A 20,542-nucleotide genomic window follows, 5' to 3' on the forward strand; every position below is an offset into this window, starting at 1 on the left:
CTAAGACTTCTGCACCTTTTTCCTAATAGAAGGAGGTGGAATAGAGCATGTCCAGGGTACATGGGATCTTTTCATTATGTTGGCTGCTTTTTCAAGGCAATGGGAAGTGTAAACTGAGTCAATGGGTGGAGGGCTGGTTTGTGTGATGGACTGGGCATCATTCATGATCCTTTGTAGTTTCTTGCAGGTTTCTTATTGATTGACTCCCTTCCAACTGTAAACCTTTGTGTCCCCACCTCTGGTGAAGCAGCAGATACCCAGGGATGGTGCTGGTAATATCTGGGATATTGCTGGTAATAAATGATCAGCAGCTGAATTGTACTCAAACACCATAATTTTCTTTTTATTCATTCAGAGGATGCGGGGGTCCAGTCTGCTCTGAGAGGGCTGGTGGTGTTGGGAGACGGGACTTGTGCATGATGTCAGTTCAGCCCTGAGAATATTGGGACCTGGATCTGGTCCAGGGTTGTTGGGGTGGAGTGAGGAGTCGGGTCCACTCTGAGGGGCAAGAGGGGTTTCGGATCAGGGATGGGAAGTGAATCTATAGTCAGGCCCAATAGTTTATTTTCTTTGCGGGGGTTGGGGGGAGGGTGGTGGTCTAGTGTATGGGATGTGTTCCAGTGTGTGGGATGTGTTCCATGTGGAGCTTGGTCTGGGTGTTTCAAATAGTTATGCTGAAGTCAGAAGTGCTTTTATTCCTTCTCACTCCTTCAGAGCAACAATTGGTGTAAAACTGTCAAAAACATCCTAAATTAGCTATGTAAATCACTTTGCCAGATGGCCCCCAGTACAATGCAATTGTCTGTGGGAAGTCAGCAATTCTGGACTATTACCACGGAAAACCTTATCTTGGAATTTCCAAGAGGCGTTCCCTAGCACATCTCCAGGATACCTCACAAGACTGGCATTGGAGAGCTAGGAAGTTATTGGCCAGCAGAGTCTGTATTACCTGAATACAACAATGGGAATTTCCAGACCTCCTGTGTCCTATTAAAAGCTCAAAACTGTAACTTCGTATTGTATTCACACATCATAATTCTGCCACTTCACCTGCCATGGAATCGGAGCTGGTGTGGGGCGGACGACAGAAATGTCCCTTGACTTTGGGCGGGAATTTCCAGCCTCACTTAAGCGAGGCTGGAAAACCCCGCCCTCAATTTTAAAACCTCAAGTGGCTTAAAGCAGGCACACTGCATGATTGTTGCCAATACCATTTTGTTGGAATACGCATTGTGTGATCATTAAAGTACAGAAAATGTTTCATAAAACCCAACTGAATAACAGATTTTCTGGATGTTGTTGTGTCACACTGGGGTTAAGGCGCTTTGTGCTCACACAATGTTTTTAAAAGCTGATGGCTGTCATATGATGAAAGCTGAAAAACACACAAGGACTGTGAGTACGGTCTGCTTTTCAGATTTGAGAAGCTCAGACACAGTAGAATTTTTTGAAGCCCTGCACCACCATTGAATGGTGATGGAAAATCACAAGTATACAATTCTATTTCTATTGAATGCCCAGACAGCTGCTCACCATAAGCTTGCTAGTGGAGCCAGATCTCAGAAAAATTTGAGCTGCATTGTCCAGCAGTGATACAACAAATTGGCTATGCTTGCCCAAAGGTGGTTCTATGATTGAAAATTTCATGGTATTTTCCTTTTAAATCTAAAGTGCTGGGTTTTGAGTATTTTTATGATTTATGGCAGACCCATTAAAACTCTCGTGTCAATGAGTTCAGAACATGTTACTAAATTTTGGATTTTTTAGCAGAAAAATATACAACTTGTGGAGACAAAACAGGTTTCAGTAAACTTCAGGTACAATATTTCAGGACATAGATATCTGCATAGCAACATGTGATGGTGTTCAATCTTGGGAGGGATATGTCCTCTCAGAATTGCTTACACTAATCCCCCTCATCTAACTTCCATTTGCTTTAGTGTCTCAACTCTTGCAAGCAGGATTAGAGTTGACAGTGGGAAGGCGATGGCCTAGTGGTATTATCGCAAGACTGTTAATCCAAAAACTCAGCCAATGTTCTGGGGACTCGCATTCAAATCCCGCCACAGCAAATGGTGGAATTTGAATTCAATAAGAAATATTTGAAATTAAGAATCTATTGATAAAACCATTGTTGATTGTTGGAAAAACTCATCTGGTTCACAAATGTCTTTTAGGGAAGGAAGTCTGCCATCCTTAATTAGTCTGGCCTACATGTGACTCTAGAATCACAGCAACTGCCTCGGACAACTAGCGATGGGCAAATGCTGGCAGCCAGTGACGCCCATGTCCCATGAATAAATTTTAAAAAATTAAAACTCATCCTTCCAGTCATAAGCAAAGTGCTCTCCAGCTGAGAATTGATGGGACTGAGCATTCCTGCTCACAGCACCGTCGCGCCCAAGGCTGGCGAGACTTCAGCTGCTTGCATTGGTTCCCACTGAGAGTTCAAATCTGACTATAAGCTTCTTAAGCATTTTAAGCACTGTAAGATACTAATTAATATTTCTAAATTGCTCAAAGCTCTGAAGGAACTTAAAGCTGCTCCTGCCAGAATTTTTTCTCACTCATTGAGGCAGCGGCATTCTCTTCATGGGTGTCTCATAGCCACTAATTTTTAACTCTCTCAACTCCACACCCACATCCTGGAATCACACTCCAACTAGTCTCACACTCCAGAGAATATTCAGTAAATCACAGGCATGAGAGCTGAGCATCAGGGGCATTATGTTGGAGGAGGATGGGGTGATTGAATGGATCAAAGTCTTGCAGACAAGTTGAGAAGGTTTGCTTTTGTTACAATCACATGGGTTGCCATTTGTGACATTGGAAAGAGTGGTTTGGTCCTCTGACAGGAGAGGCCTTCGGATTGTAGGGATTCAAACGTGGAATTCCGAAAAAGATGAGCGTGAATTTGAGAGGTGACAACATGTTCAAGGTTTATGGAAAGGATAGAGAGATTGGTGATGGGTCAGTAGCTTGCAAAGATGGAAGGGTCAAAGGGTCATCTGGACTCAGGATGTCAGCTCTTTTCTCTCCTCACAGATGCTGCCAGACCTGTTGAGATTTTCCAGCATTTTTTGGCTTAAGATTCCAGCATCTACAGTAATTTGCTTTTATGGAAGGGTCGGATTTTTGAGGGTGGATCGATGACAGATTTGAAGGACAGAGGGACATCACCTGACAAGAGAGAACAGAAAAACAAAATATCAGCTGATGTGGGGATCAAGATGAGTGGACACCATTTTACTGGGAATAGAGTCAAGACAACAGGAGGATGGTTTCACGGATAAGACAAACTTCAAGAGAGGGCACGGGGACAGATCGGAGAGAAACTGGAGAAAGACAGAATTTCAATGTTAGGACACGGAGAAGCTTCAGTGGAAATGTAATTTAATTTAGTCTGGAGGACCAGGAGGAAGGGAGGGAAATGGCAGAATCAACTAATCAGATGATTTTAGTCCAAGTGGAAAAGAAATCTGTGGGCTCCTCAAACCTTTTAAGGGCAGAGGGGACAGGAAAGGGGATTTGCAGTCAAGAAAAAAGGCCAGGGTTACCTTTGCATTCCAGGATCCCAGAATAGTGAACAGATTTAAGTAGGACCTGATAATACTTGATGCGATCGAACCAGATCTGGCAGTGGACAGTGCTCTATCCGTTTAAGTTTGTATCCCTTGAATTTAAGGGAGCAGGGGTGAGGTGTGTGAGGCATGGCCAAAGTGAGAGAAAATAATTGTGTTAAAGGAGACAAGAGCATCAACAGTGGAGGCCAAGGCATGGTGAAGCAGATCTGCAGCTGCTGTGACATCGTCGTCAAGGGCAAAGGCTTAATGGTCGTTATTTTGAGAATGTAGTTGTAAGTGAATTAGAGAAAGAATGTGTTTTTTTTGGTCAGGGCCATGAGAGATTGGTGCCCATGTGTCTTAGCACTCGGGTGGGGGTGGGGGCGGGGGAGGGGGAGGGGGAAGGCAGTGGGGAACATCCCAAAAGAGGCCATAGTATCATGCCTCCAGCCTGCTAATTGGACTCAAATGTATTTAATTCAGTTCTAATCAGTTTTCCACCTGGTGAGAATCCAGAATTGGCCTTGATCACCCAACTCAAAGGGCCATCAGGAATTCCATTCGAGGCTGGTGCCCCCAGAGAATTGCACCCCCCCCCCCTCCCCATTTGAGGTTAGTGCCCCCAGAGAATTGACACCCACCCCCCCCCCCCCCCCCGACACACACCCGCTCTGATCTTTCAGTTACTGGGCCTTTATCTCTGAAATTCCCTCCCTTGACCCATCTACTTCACCCTTGTCCTTTAACGGTCAATAACTGCAAGTTTTTATTGTATCGTAGACATTTTCAATGATTGGACAACTTTTTTTTGCTGGTAAAATATGTAACTGTTTCCCTCCTCCACTGTCACCACAACACGCATTATCTGGGACTCTCAGCCATCTCCAGCAAAGAGTGTTGTCTGACAGACATTGTGGGCAGACATGTTAAACGTTATACCCTGCTCTTTTGTTTCCATTCACAACAGCCCTTTTCATGGGTTAATTATTTGCTATGGGGCACTGCCTGTGAGTAATTAGGCAGTGGAAAATTATCAGCAGGGAGCCTGGCACCATGCATTCCCACACCATCCTTTGATTTCATCAGCTTCAACTGCAGCAAAAAAATAGTCAAAGGAAGGATTGAAAAATTCAAATCCAGTGTAGAAATTTGGTCTTGAAGTACTAAGAAGAGTGAAAATATTGCCTCATGTAACGACATGTAATATTTTTAATCAAATTTACCCTCAGAATAATCGATACTTGACTAGATGAGATAAAGCTGTGGATCTCCTGATGCACTATAAACATACCATAGGGGATGCGCAGGTGGTATAATGGAAAAAAAACTTGCATCACTTGTATACTTGCCTGTTGTGTTTCTGTCACATCAGACGTCTTACTCTAACATCATCCTTTCTTCAATTGATCTCCCTCTGGATAATTACATCCTGGTGATCCCAGTCCCAAGCGGCACCACATTTCCTTATTTACTCCTGGTTGGCAGATTCTAAATTTCATCTCCCTATTCCCAATTTCCCCCAAGTCTTTCCTCAATTCCAGCAATGTTCAGCCCTTCAGAAGAAATCAATATGGTTGATCATTGAACAGCCCTTTCTCACATTTTCACATTTTATTGCTGCTGTCACCGCAAATGCTCAGTGATTAGTTAAAACTGCTGCTTGAGTCAAATTACTTTTATTTTTCCACTTTGCTTCTGACTGTTGTGTTCCTTTTTATGAGTGTTTTGATTGCTGTGGGTATGTTTTGATCATCCCCAAGTAATTTTTAAATGGAATAAAACTTAATTTAGTTAAAATGCAGTCCCTCCATGACTTTAGTCTATTTGCTCTCCCACCTTTTATCACTTTCAAATGTTGTTGGTTTCTAACACACATTGCTGTTCTACAAATGTTTTGATGCGCTTTGAACCATTTGTTGAAGAACATTATATATAGTTTATTGGTCATAACTAATGATTGATTAAAATACCCATCTGAATCTATTTTTTATACATTTGAGCTACGAGAACAGGCAGGCATCGTGCTGTAGATATACATGCATGTGAGTGCCTCCATGAATATTATTTTGTTTCTGCTTGTGAACATCTGGAGAGACAGCTGATATCAAAAGACAATCATTCATTATTACTAATTTCTCATTTGTTCTGTGTACAATGTCAACAGAGATTTACTAATGTGTAACATGTCCCACATCTAATATATGTTCATCACACAGAGGTCACACTTAGTTATAGACGCAAAACGATCTCTTTAAAAAAAAAGGGAAGCTTGTCATTGACCTGGAGCTTGATTTTCATCAGCATTCATAAATAATCTTTGACTAACTTCAGCTGCAAAATTGTAGCTCCAATTGGTTGGATTTACCCCGACAGCACAGTGACCTTAAAGACACAGGCCAGGTTAACGGATAAACATTACTACTGATGCCAAGGGAGATCTGCTGTGGGTGTTTTGCAAGTTTACATTTTAGCACCTTTGCATTTATCCAAAGCAATACCTCATTCACAAATCAAATTTGCATAAAAGTACTGGATTAAAATGGACTACAGCAATCTCTTTATTCTTCTGGAAGTAACAAGGTTACATTAGAACAAAAACTGAATGGGCGGTTTTAACTCGGGGTGGGAATCAGGTGTGTACGGGACAACAAGGTGAGAACAATTTGGCCACTTGGATGTAAGACATGGAAAATCTTTACTTCCTCAGAGTTTGTTTGACCGCACCAATGTTGACATCTGCCCACAGCCAGTGGGAATAACCAGTGGGGAGGCATGATGGCACAGTGGTTAGCACTGCTGCCTCACAGTGCCAAGGGTTTGATTCCTGGTTTGGGTGACTGTCTATGTGGAGTTTGCACATTCTCCCCACGTCTGTGTGCTCCGGTTTCATCTTGCAGTCCAAAGATGTGTGGTTAGGTGGATTGCGCCTGACTGACAGGGGGAAATAGCTAACGTAAATGCATAGGGTTATGGGAATAGGGCATGGGTGGGATTGTGTCGAGGCAGATTTGATGGGCTGAATGGCTCCCTTCTGCACTGTAGGGATTTTATGAACATAATTGCTGACATGCATAGATTTTCTGAGTGTGCTATGTTGGATTAAAATGGGGGTGAGTTAAGGTGGACCACTAATGGCCACACCTATAAATTGAACCCAAAGAGGTAAGGAAGGATTGGGGTGGGGTTTTTTTTCTGCTCTAATGACCAAAGTGAATAACTTTGCACCTACCCACATTGTACTCCATCTACCATTTTGTTGTCAATCACTTAATCAGTCCTAATCTCTTTGCAGCCTCTTTGTGTTCTTCCCGCAGCTTGCATTCCTGCTAGCTTTGTATCATCAGTAATCTGAGATACATTAGTCTCTACTTTTTCACCCAAGTCATTAATATGGACCGTAAATAGCTGATCACAGTTTACCAACTTGAAAATGATTCATTTATCTCTGCTCTCCTTGTCCATTAACAAATCCGCTATCCATGCTCATGTTATCACTCCATGAGCTCTTATTCTTATATATTAACCTTTTGCATAAGGCCTTACTGAATGCCTTTGGAAATTCAAGTGTATTAAATCTACTGGTTTCCCTTTATGTACCATGCTGATTCCATCCATCCACAAAACTGCGAATGAATTGGTCAGTTAGAATTACCATAAAATTATCATTCCATCAAATCATTTTGATTTTTTCCAATCAATAATGTGCTTTCTATGTGATTAAGTCTTAATTTTTTTCAAATTCAAATTAAGTAAAATTCAGATTATCTTTCAAGATTTTTTGCAGTAATGGACTCCAGCCCTTTCTCAATGATGAATGTCAGGCCAACCGGCCTGTAGTGCCCTGTGTAATCTCTCCCTTCTTGCTTGAATAAGGGTGTTATGTTTGTCGATTTCAGTAGACTAGGGCCATTGTAGAATTAGGAATTTTGGAAAATCATAGCCAGTACAGCCACTATCACCTTTAGAACCCTAGGATGCAGGCCATCAGGTCCTTGAAATATGGCAAATATTAGTCTCTTGAGTTTCTTCAGTACTTTCTCCTCTGCTAATATTAATTCCTTAATTTCCTCACTCTTATTAGCCATAGTTTGCCCTTTATTTTGGTATGTAACTTGTGAATTCTATAGTGAAAACAGACAAAGGGCGGATTTCACCCATTTTAACACTTCGCACTTGGAAGAGGTGGGAAAGTGGAGTGTTTCCTGCTGTGGAGACTGGCAGGAAAATACAGCAGATCTTCCAGCCTGACCTCGCTATATATGTACCCAGGTGATTTACACAGTATTCTGTGGTGGGGCAGGCCTAGATGGCACTCAGTGTGCCATTGTATCTGATAGCAATGCTGAAAAGGTGCCCAACTTCATTGAAGAAAGAAGGAGGAACACCTGAAAATGAGGGTGGGTCTCCTGGAGCACTTTGAGACTGAAAGCTGGACCACTTGAGAGTGAAGCTGGACCTCCAGAAATATTCTAAGGCTGGAAGATGGACCCCCTGCAGGACACCCAGCCTTGAAGGTTCACCTGCAGATGCATTTGCAACCCACTGCTGAGGCGTTCCAAAGTCCATTGACTAGGGAGAATTCTGCCCAAAATATCTATTCAGTGGGCAGAATTTTCTTTCTCATTTTCACAGTGTTATCCCAAGTGGGATAGTGGAGCATAGCTCTTCAGCTGTCTTGCTGGCTTCTTCTGCCGAACTATCAAGCACTTCGGGAAAACAAATGGAATGGTTGGGATCCATGACATCAACAACTTCAGCCCCTGACAGATTGGGGCCCCTTTTTGAAAGAGATGGGCATGACATGATAGCAATGTGATAGCATTTTTGCAGGGTGGATGGGTTTACTAATGAGAGGAGCTAATACAGTGGGGAAGCCCACTAATGATAGTGAAATACATGGAAATGGAGTTCCTGATTTCTTTTTCATGGTGGGAACCCCATTACTTCATTGGTAGGGTGGGGACAATCTGAATGGGAAATACCACGAGTGTAAAAGCCATTTGCAGACTCCCATTGGGCACAAGTTTAAGGTGAGAGGGGTAAGTTTAAGAGAGACATGCAGGGAAAGTTTTTCACTCAGAGGGTGGTGGATACCTAGAGTGCGCTGCCATTGGAAGTGGTGGGAGCAAGCACATTAGCAACGTTCGAAGTGTTCCTTGGTAGAAGGCATGTACTGGCATAGTCTCGGTGGGCAAAAATGCCTACTCCTGTGCTGCACTGTTCTTTGGATTCTCTGTCCCTGCATAGCTTTCCCATCCGCTGAAAATGAGGATGGAAAATTTTGGCCAATGTGTCTACCATCTCCTCATTTCCCATAATAATTTTTCCTGTCTTTGTTTCAAAGGAGTCATTTCTTTAATTTCTGTTCCTTCCTCCCTCCCTTTTTATATACTTGTAAAAGCTTTTATAATCTGTTTTTATTATAATTTTAGAAACCATTCATCTCTATTTGTCACAAGTTAATCTGTCTTATTGCAGATCCTTCATGCATTTAGATAAAGTGACTTCAGTTTTTTTTTATACTTCCCTGCTATCTATTATCTAACACAACACTCGTGTTAAACTCTCTGTCCCTCCCTGTTCCGCACAATCTATCTTTATCCGTTCACATCAACATATGTTTCCATTGCCTTACCTTTTATCTTTAGATTTCTAAATCTCCCTTCATCGAAACCTAATTGACCCTCTGCAAGGTTAAGTAATTTTTCCCTTCTTTGACTATGCTGGTTGATACACTCCTCTGTTTGTTTACTTTGCCCCTTCCTGTTACACTCTGGTAATCACTACCCTTCACTGTACCCTTGAACTTTCACCATAGTTTTCCAGGTCTGCCCTCGCATGAACCTCCCTCCCATTATTTTGTTTAAAGCCCTTCATGCAATGAGTGACTGAATATGTGTGGGTACATACTAGTGTAACCCATTCCTTGGGAGATGTTAAATGAGGTATTTTTAAATTGTTTTTAACTTGGCTCCAAATTTTGCTTCAGGAGCATGGAATTCCCAGGGCTTTGGAAGTTGACCTGGGAACTGGAAATAACTTTCAGCAGGAGAGCAAGTGGTTATTTAAACTTGTCATTGTCCCGTGTGAATAAAACCTCACTTCTTGCAGCTGCTGTCTCGGTTCCCTCTGGCAAAGACTTGGCAGAGAGTTGCTCGTCTGCATACAGCTTTTCTTAGCTTTTGAGAATTTCAAATTAGCTGGATAAGAAGCGCCCTGGATGTGTCCGACTATGGATCAGAAATGCAAGACCATCGCCACTCATGACAGTGACAACATGGGATCAACACACAAGGGTCCCAAAGGTGGAGGAGTTCCCACCACTCATCATTGGATGAGGGGAGCGCAGAAGTGAAGGAGTAGGAGGATGAAAATGTCCATCCATCACAATACTGGCAAGTTTTATTGTTGCCTGGGATGTCAGGTGACATTTCTCGGACCTCGCTGCTCCTGGCACAGAACATGTCGATCCCGAAGAGTAGCATGAGGGCCTAAAAATTAGCTTTGCATCCAGCACCAAGCAGCTTGCAGTTTAACAATTTGAGTTGAGTCCCCAAGCATATTCTTTGTTTTGTTGTTAAATCTCTCCCGAGTCCGAGCCACACCACTCTCACATTCTGCTGCAGACCAGCTTGGTAGAGATCAATGATCATGGATAAAGTATCTACCATCCTGTTTAAGGCAACAGACAAGCTGGAATCTTAAATCTGCACTGCTGTATTGCTGGCCCCCATGGACTTATTTGAGATCAGTGCCTGAAATTCCATGGAGGCATCCACCCTCTCCTTAACACACATCCTCACAATTCCCTGCACTACCAGCCAAATAGCAATTGTGCTGGATTCCTTTGTACTCTCCAGTATTATGCAGAGTGTGCGTGGCTCTTCTATCAGTGTGTAGAAAACATTGATGCACCGCTAGCATTTTCCATCTCAATGATTAACCCAGGGATTCAGTACCCTTCTCCAGCTGAGCAATGCTAAGAGAAGATTGTGCACCCACTGACACCCCCCCCCGCCCTTCAATTTCAACGTCCAGTACTTTCCCCGAGCGAAGAAGCTACAACATCTTCTCTGGACCCTTCAGCATATCATTGATGAAGACGAACATCTTGCCAAGGCCATCCCCACGTCCCCACTTCTTGACTTCAAACAACTGCACAACCTCAAACAGACCATTGTCCGCAGCAAACTACCCAGCCTTCAGGAGAACAGTGACCACGACACCACACAACCTTGCCACAGCAACCTCTTCAAGATATACCGGATTATCAACACAGATGCCATCATCACACGTGAGAACACCATCCACCAGGTACTTAGTATATACACTTGCAACTCAGCCAACGTTGTCTACCTGATATGCTGCAGGAAACGATGTCCCAAGGCATGGTACACTGGGGAGACCATGCAAACGCGACAACAACGGATGCTTGAATGCTGCTGGACAATCAGCAGGCAAGAGTCTTCTCTCCCTGTTGGGGAACATTTCAGCAGTCACGAGCATTCGGCCTCTGATCTTTGGGTAAGTGTTCTACAAGGCAGCCTTCACGACACACGACAGTGCAGAGTTTTGGAGCAGAGACTGATAGCCAAGTTCCACATACATGAGGATGGCCTTAACTGGGATTGTGGGTTCACGTCACACTATCTGTAACCCACATGACTTGCCTGGGCTTGCAAAATCTCACTAACTGTCCTGGCTGGAGACAATATCCATCTCTATAACCTGTGCTTAATCCTCTCTCCACTCACATTGTCTATACCTTTGAGACTTGATTACCTGTAAAGACTCACATTCTAACCATTATTTTGTAAACTTGACTTTGTGTCTTTATATGCCCTATTTGTGAACTGAAATGCCACTCACTTGATGAAGGAGCAGAGCTTCGAAAGCTAGTGGCTTTTGCAACCAAATAAACTTGTTGGACTTTTATCCGTTGTTGTGAGACTTCTTGTGAGTCCAACGCTGGCATCTCCACATCATGGTTCTCATAGTTCAGTCATTGAGGGAATGAAATCAGCATGTGTGAAATGGTAGTTCTGACACCATCTATTTGGTAGTCCCAAGTCTCTCCAACTCCAATTGATTGGGACACAGTCACGTCACTTATTTCCAGGTCTTCTGTTGTGTTCAGTTGTTATTATTTGAGCCTGTTTACTGTTGCTGTTCATTGTGTTTAATTGATTAAGACTGGGTGTAGACTGAGAAAAAGTAAACTGTAGAAGTTAATGGAAGCAAAGAAATGTAAACGTGAGGCAAACGTTTTAATGCACTGTGTATAAATTCCTATTCTCTCTCTCTCTCTCTCTCTCACACACACACACACACTCACTCACTCTCTCTCTCTCTCTCACTCACACACACACACACACACACACACAGCTGGTGTGTCATCTCTGAGATATAAAATATATAACACACTCTTCTTTTATATCAATAAACTGGTCTAAGTGCTTTCCCTCAGGTTGTGCATCATAAGATTCACTAATGCCTGTTAGGGAAGGAAACTGCTGTCCTTATGTGGTCTGGCCTGCATGTGACTTCAGAACGACAGCAAAATGATTGACTCTCAACTGCCATCAGGAAACTAGGGATGGGCAATAAATGCGGGCCACTCAGTGATACCATGTCTCATGAATGAATAAAAATAAACTTCAGAAAATAGACCTAGGAGAACGAATAATCAGTGCAGCCCCTCAAGCTTGCTCTGCCGTTCAATACGATTGTGGCTGATGTCATCTCAACTTCACATCCACCTTCCTGCCCACTCTGCATGACCCCTTGTCCCACGATCAATTAAAAACAGATCCATCACCTCTTCAAATTTGTTTAGTGTTCCAGTGTCCACTGCACTCTGAGGTGGAGAATTCTACAGATTCACCACCCTTTGCGTGAAGTAATTCCTTCTCATTTCTGTTCTAAATCTGCCACCCATTAGCTTTTTGCACCTATCAGCCCCCCCCCCTCGCTTTCTATTAAGGTGGGGGTGAGGGTCAATGGTGGGCGAATAAATGAGGACGTGATGCAGTACATGGATTTTGAATGCTGGTTTCTGATGAAAGTTAAATGGATGTGAGGAGTGATGCAGTGCAATATGTTTAGCAAGGCAGAGCTGGGAGTGAAGGAGTTTACAGTGCAGGATGCAGTGGTTAGCACTGCTGCCTTACAGTGCCAGTGACCTGAGTTCGATTCCCAGCTTGGGTCACTGTGTGGAGTTTGCACATTTTCCCCGTGCATGCATGGGTTTCCTCCGGGTGCTCTGCTTTCCTCCCACGGTTCAAAGACATGCTGGTTACGTGGATTGGCCAAGCTAAATTGTCCCTTAGTTAACGAGACTAGCTAGAGTAAATGCATGGGGTTATGAGGAAGGAATTGGGTGAGATTGTGGTTGGCGCAGACTTGATGGACCTCTTTCTGCACTGCAGTATTCTATGAATCACCAAATATACTCACTTTCCTTATTCTTGACAAGACACTAATTGGATTTTTACCTCCTAATCGCGACTTGGGCACATTGTTGCTGACCGTCACTTCTTTGGATGCCAATAACCATACTTTCTTAGTGAACACTACAAGCTTTTCCTATTGCTGGCAAAATGTATGCCCATCCTGCTCCTGACTGGATCCTGTGAAATTCCAGTGAGGCATTATTTAAACTTGGTGTTGCCCATGCTATATGACCATCATTCACCCTGCACACCTCCAAATCCCATTTCTGTTTTACAGATCACATGTCGTGTGCGCAAATAATGCCCACCGTGCAGCTCGTAGGACATCAAAAGTAATTGATTCAATTGAATTAAGATTGCAGAGTCTGACTTGCTTGGTTGGTTCCCTGGTTTCCTCAATGCAATTCCACTTCCTTCACACTTTCAGAGTTAATATAAGTTAGTGAATCTAGTAAATGTGTAGATAACTTCCATTTTTTTTTAAACAGGTTTTTGTGTTTTCAAATATTTTGGCTGATCAATACTCCATTTTTATTTCCAGTACAAATATAAGCAGCGTAAATTAAAGTGTACTAACTAGATTGTTCAATTGTGTGTACAACCACACGCTTGTGGAACTTGAAAGCTTGTGTTTTAGATACGTGTATACGTTCATTGGCACAGGCTTGGAGGGCTGAAGGGCCTGTTCCTGTGCTGTACTTTTCTTTTGTTAATTAATATATACCTTATCAGCTGTCTTGTATATTGGAATTTGTGATATAATTTTCATAGATTCTGTTTAGAATTTGATTGGTACAGTTTTCATTTAAAAGAAACTGTCTCCAGTAGCATGTGCTTCTTTCAACGCCAGTTACCACTTTTGGCTTTGTCAGTATGGAGACTCAATGGGATATAATTTAATCCCTCACTGCGAACAGATGGACATTTTGTCGTCCATGCTGCGTACCACCCCCAGTCACAACCATAATCGGGTTCTCTCAGACCTTTCTCATTACTCATTAATCACCAATAGATGTATGCGTGTTTATACAGAGAAATATATGTGCTTATGCAAACATAGTAAGATCAAAATGCATGGGTACAACTTTTCTTGCTCTATGAGCCATGAGCCACTTATAAATTTTATATGATTAACAGAATATGGAATCTTTATCTGGGTGTTAAATTAATTTGCTAATTGGATTTTAGATTACATTAGAAAAATAAATGTATTTACTGTCCTCAGATACGTTCTAATGCTGCTCTTGTCAAAGTAAGGCAAAATGTGAAAAGCATTAATTCAAGCTTTTAAATTGCACCTCACAGTCTAATTACATTTATGCTGGTGAAGGTTTACCTGGATTTACCTTATGTGTTCAGAGACTTTAATGAGATTACTGCGTTGGTTTCAGCTAAGATCGTCAACAGGTTCCAGTCACTAGATTACCAGTCTATATACATGGTAGAATGGGATTGAAGCAAGCAACTATAAAACGTTCAGTGAGCGAGAGAGAGCACTGGACGTCCCAGTAATCATCGACTGAATAGAAGAGTGTTCACTGAGTTCTGACACCTGGTGTTAATTTATATGAAGGACTTGCCAGGGTCTGCTTAAACCTTCTTAGCTGTCTTCAGCATTTGCTGTGATATCTGGGAAACTAATTGTCATAGGTTCAGTGAGGACCTGGATTGTGAAATGGAGCTGCATGCAGAGGACAGAAGAAAATTTGCTCGGATAAATAGCTGGCTGCTTGATCACTGAAAGAATTTGAATGTGATTCCTCGGCAGACAGAGATCTTGTGGTTATTATTGGGACGACGAAAGAGCTTTGGATATCATGATATTGAATGTTAATTTCTTATGTGTTGGAATGGCTATGTACAAGCAAAGAACACATTGAAGTTCGAGGTTTTTAGTCCGGTAAGTATTAACCTTGCTAAGGAAATGAGAATTGTGTGAAGTATGAAGGTGAATTCTGGTAAGTAATTAGCAACAATAAATTTTGCTGCACTGGTATGTCTCAAATATTGGCTACTTGAACTGAAAAAATATTTTTGTGTTAGCAGCAAAGTATCTATTCAGTGCTATGTTGTAAAAATATTAAATATGCTCCTCTTGGTGGTTGCAAACTATTGCAGTGGAAGATATTTACAATACCTTGCATGAAAAGAAAACAGATTTAAAAAAGAACTTTTATGAGACATATGAAGCTTTGACCTTCAGAGTATTCCAGCTGTGCTATTCAAAATGTCTAATATTTATTAACTTTAAGTTTCAGTTCCATGTAATATATACATTGCTTTATCCACTAAGAACGTTTTGTTCAGATGATATTGAATTGTCACTGCAATTAATTTAAACATTGAGACAGCAGAATGGCAATGCCTCTGATTCTTGCAGAACATAACATGCAATACTATCCACAATAGTGTTTCATTACTTTGTCTGAGATCACTACCACCAAACAGACCATGACGTGCTTCGTATTTCTTTTTAATAGAACAATTTTTCTATCTGTCTAATCTTTCCTCAAAGTCAATTAGCATAAATATTATAATCTCTAAGTGTCAAGGGAGAATTTAAAGTAGTAATAATTCAATATGATAATTACTGAAATAACTTAAAGAAAAACGATTTTATTTTTCAAACAAATTAGTTTTCTTTGCCTTACATTTAATCCAGATTGAGGTGCACCTCTCTATATTTAAATGTTCTTCCAAAAGTAGTGATGTTTAAAGACAGAGTGGGAATTTTAATGAGGTTGTTGTATGTATGATATTCCATTGTTGGACTGAAACACAGAAACAAGTAATCACCCTGGCAACTATTATGCTGGTTGTTATCAAATTTCTGCAGCAGAGGATGCCTGCTGCTTGAGTAAGGTTATCTTCTGGAGCTGTCCCTGATGTTCACCTGTCTTAAACAAGTGCTCGTCATGGAGACCAGGAAAATGAAATAATGCATTCTGGCACTCATGTTTCAGGAACACAGTCTGGTATTACCTGTAAGTAGCCTGGTGTAATTTAAGAACAGCTGCAGAATAGTTGTGCAAGTATAATGCAACGTGACATTCGTGGCGAAACTGTTAGTTTTAATCTTCTATTTTCATGTGGGGGGGGTCTATAGATTGTCATTGTTATTCTCTTTTATAGGTCAGAACTGCATATTTTGTTGGAAAAGTCACTGGCTAGGACCAACAATGAAGCCATATTTGCATAGCAAGAGCAGTCAGTGAAGAATGTAATCTTTGACATTTTGCAATGTCATGCAATTCTTATCTTTTTCACTGTTTCGATCTTGTCTGCATTGTTTCCACAATGTGTTAAAGACTTTCAAAACTTGAAAACATGTAAATTTTCTGACTTTGGCAAAAGCAATCAAAAAAAGGAAACAATATTTGTCTTTTGAGATTAGCAAATAGAAATAGTGCACATAACAGTGGCTGCTCTTAACTGTCTTTAGTAATCTGCATAAATGTTGCTAAATGTTGAAGAACTGATTAGTGACCTTTTTTCTGTAAATAGTGCATTAATGTCGTTTGACCGCAGTCAACATTTTTTTTAACAAATTAGAAGTTTTCTCAGTGTTGATCCTGTAGCAGGAACTTTTCATTGTGCATAGTTGAGTTTCCAGTAGTGCTTAGGACAGTGTTACGGTTTAATGAGGAACTTTAATGACTACTGAAAGCTGAAGCAAATTAATGCTTCCGCTGTCATTTGACAAAGGTATCAAAAGGTCACTGTTAAAATTCAGGGTCAGTTTTTCCATAAGAATTCCTAATGCGTTGTTTATTAAACGCTTAAGAATCTGATTAATTTAACTGTCTATAATGCTTAGTAGATAATTGAAGACACCATCCTTTTAATAGAAATCATTGAGATTACAACTCAAAGTTGTCAGAAATACTTCATCTTTATGTTGTTTTAAACAAAATCAAGCTTGGTGGTAAAATTTTTCAGATCATTCGGACATGTTTAATCCAGATTTTTAAGTTACAAAATGTAATTTAAGTTCACTAAGCGAGCTAATTTTGATCTAAATTGTTTTATTAGGTAATTATTAAGGTAGAGAAAATGCAGTAAATTAACGAGTTGATGGTGGTATACCTTGCACGATTCCTGTGGTTAAAATTCATTGTTATATTTGTTTATAGAAACATGGAAAATAAGTGCAGGAGGAGGCCATTCAGCCCTTTGAGCCTGCTGTACCATTCATTATGATCATGGGTGACCATCCAACTCAATAGCCTGATCTCCCCCAGCTCCCCTACTTTGAGCCCCTTCGCTCCAAGTGTTATATCTAACTATGCATATGCTTTGAGTTATAAAGGTGAACTAAGCAAGGTATGTGTTTGAATTTTATTTTTGAGTCAAAGAAGTTAATCATGCAGCTACTTGTATTAATACTGAAAAATGCTAAGAGTGTAAAGAGACTTTGGGAATACTTTTCTCAGCATGGCAGTGTACCTTTCAGCATTAATTCTGAATTACATAATTTTTCATGTTCATTATTCTGCACTGTATTGTATTGGTGCTAACTAAGGGTGAATCTATGATGACATGACCCTGGGCCACCTTAAACTTCAACATGTAATGAACATTGAGTTACTGTGATCTTCTATTATATCTGCAATGCCTTCTGAATTAAGAGTATATTCTTTCACAAAATGCATCATGTTGATTTACAAAGGGATTGAATAAATTAATGAAAAAAGTGGATACATAATTTTGCCCTTTGCTAATTTTACTCAATTAAAGGTTTTTTTTAACCTTAGCATGTTGTAGGTATCACAGCATAATACAGATTTGACAACTATGTAATAGTGGTATAATAGCAGTGTTCTATTTGTGTGGTCTAATGCGATTCAAACGGTAAATTGCAACTGGGAGTAAAATGAGCTAAATGACAAGGAATGAGTTAAACCTGTGAACAAATTAAATTTGTTTGTCTTCATTGTGATTTTGTTTCTTCAAGGATAGTGATTAATTCGAGTTGACAATGAAAAAAGTAGACTCGGACATATATTTTACAAATAGCTTGATTATAATCTAATTAAATGCGTATAATTACTCATGAGGTTCACTAGTAAACATTGCCTTTCACCGACATTAAATGAACTGTCATCCTTCAGATGAATTTGATGATGGCAAGGTAACTGTACTTTTTGAAACTCCTTGGACAGTATTTTGAAAGTAGAAAATGACATGCATTTTAGGGACGTCAGTTAGTTGTTACCAGACTGAATGGTTCAGTGGGAAATGAAATAATGGCCAGAATTCTCCAGCCTTGCATGCCCCGCTGCTGCTGCCAACGGGATCGGAGAATTTGGCATTCAGCCAAATTTTCAATCACAGCAGCGGGACCAGAGAACCCCAGCCACAGGCAAAGTCAGAGAATCCCGGCTAGTATCACCCATGTGGATCGTCGGCAACTTTCGCAGCTTCGAGTCGAGGCACTTCAATTGTCACAGTAACATTTTGGCTGGCTCTTCATATCGTTGACAGTTAACGTCTGAATGAGCAAATATTCCTTTCTCATAATTAACAAACAGCGTAGAATGTGTTTACCCCCTCCTTGAACCCTTCCTATTTCTTCCCAACATGTGACATCCTTTGAGGCATACCAGCTTTTTTCAAAATTCCTTCATAGGATGTGGATGTCGCTGGCTAGCTCAGCATTTGTTGCCCATCCCTAATAACTGTTGAACTGAGTGGCTTGTAAGGTTATTTCCAAGGGCAGTAGGCCAGATCAGGATAAGGATAGTAGATTTCTTTCCCTAAAGGCCATTAGTGATTCAGATGGAAATTTAGCAAAATCGTGAATAATTGTAATGGTCGTCATTATTGACACGAGCTTCATATTCCAGGGACTGAAAAATGGGCTTGCATCCCGCTGGTGGATTCTGCACATGGAAGTTGGCTGTGTTCTGATTTCCAGATCCGTTATTGACATATGCCCGATAATATGTTAATTGTGTTAGGGTATGAGATCAGAAACCCCAAGGTATTTTACAAACTTAGTCTAGAATATTTGTTATTTTGGCATTAATGTGAGGATATGATGATTCATTCTAGGTGTGATTCTATTGACACACAAGGAAGCTATTTAATGCTTAACAATGAAAAAAATAAGCTCAACGTTTACCAATTGAGCAATACTTAAACGTGACGTGATACCGTTCTTAACTGCTATTCTATTTCTATTGGTTCCAATACAAGCAATATTCCTCAAGCATTCAAACATCTTCCAGTCTGGCAAGATAAATGCATTTAATTTGTAGCTGATCTTGGACAAAAATGTAAGTCTTCACTGATGGCAGAAACTTTAAAAATCAGTAAGTCTCTCACCTTTTCATATTGAGGATTTGTTAATTTGTTAAACTTTTGCATACATTAGCCATTCGTGCAAGCGGAGAGGTATAGCAGAAAGAAATCAGACCCTAGATCCAATTAGGCTGTCTTTGGTGTCCTCCATGCATTCAGTTCATGATTAATGTGAACCACTCATGACAATTGTTGGCAAAAGGAGAAACCTGGGGTTCTCCAACCTCACCTATCAGGATTTGCCCGCCCTGCCCCCCCAGCCCGGCTGGGATTCGCTTGCCCCGCTCCCCAATCGGGATTCTTTGACCTTGCTGCAGTGAATGGAGTTTCAGCTGAGCGCTGTTCTTGCTGGCAGCGGTGATGTGCAAAAGAGATTGTAGAATCCCAGCCACTGTTCTCAAGCTGCAGTTTTAAAACCCGTCCAAACAAGCTTGCCATCAAAAACCAGATTCCTCTCCTGTTGTGGTTCTCACTCTGAAGGCATGTTATTGCCATCAGACAGTATGATTGCTGAGAGTTGGCTCATTAATGATCTTAATTGCCTTCTCAGTTGCCCATTTGAATAATGTGGGCAGTTTTCCCACCCGGCTACCATATGATCGCACACTTGCTTAATAATATTAGGAAAGGTGTCCGACATTATCACGTCTCATGCTACGCTCCGTGAAGTGGCAAGTGCTTCTTATCTGAGCTTGTTTCAGCAGCCAATGATCTGCAGCATTCCCAGTCAATCGAGGAAGAAGGCATTGAAAATAAAGAGACCATTATGGGGTCTGAGTACCTACCATCAGTAGTATGCTTGAGCAATTCTGACACCATTTTGCTCATTAGGAGGTTGCGTATAGTGTTTAAAAAAATAGCAATATAGAGCTATTTTCCTCCTGTAATTGTTGTTTGGGCATAGATATTTTCAGAGCAGAACTCTGATTAGAAAATACTGTCTTCAAGTATAGACATTCCAGAAAATTTCCCATTTAGCCTCTCACAATCTGGAATTTGCTTAAACCACTTTGCAGACCCACGTTTCTATCACATTCAAAGCACTTCTCAAAATACCTCTTAAACATGTTCTCAACTTTTCACATGATCTGTGTCTGTCCTCCTTACCCTCTCATCATCATGAAGCATGTTGGGACATTTCACTATTTTGAAGGGGTTTATATATCAACCACAACAACTCATATTTATTTGGCAGTATTAACATAACAAAACATCCCAAAACAC

At 40.9% G+C, this 20,542-nt stretch overlaps 1 protein-coding gene across 10 annotated transcripts in view; it reads left to right on the forward strand.

The window, feature by feature from the left end:
- The window catches only part of pcdh15b (protocadherin-related 15b), a 1,349,261-nt gene that overhangs the window by 555,295 nt on the left and 773,424 nt on the right, over positions 1-20,542 (forward strand). For 7 of the 10 annotated variants that reach the window (XM_080205466.1, XM_080205467.1, XM_080205456.1 and 4 more), the window contains exon 1: positions 14,463-14,915. The exons of 2 other annotated variants lie outside the window; for them this stretch is intronic. The gene's annotated coding sequence lies outside the window, so the exon portion shown is untranslated. Of the gene's footprint in view, positions 1-14,462; positions 14,916-17,148; positions 17,339-20,542 lie in introns of those variants that run through there. One more of the 10 variants, XM_080205458.1, reaches the window with a different exon arrangement.

This window comes from Carcharhinus amblyrhynchos, chromosome 17, assembly GCF_965287045.1.
Source record: "Carcharhinus amblyrhynchos chromosome 17, sCarAmb.v2.hapA, whole genome shotgun sequence".
Classification (NCBI taxonomy): domain Eukaryota; kingdom Metazoa; phylum Chordata; class Chondrichthyes; order Carcharhiniformes; family Carcharhinidae; genus Carcharhinus; species Carcharhinus amblyrhynchos.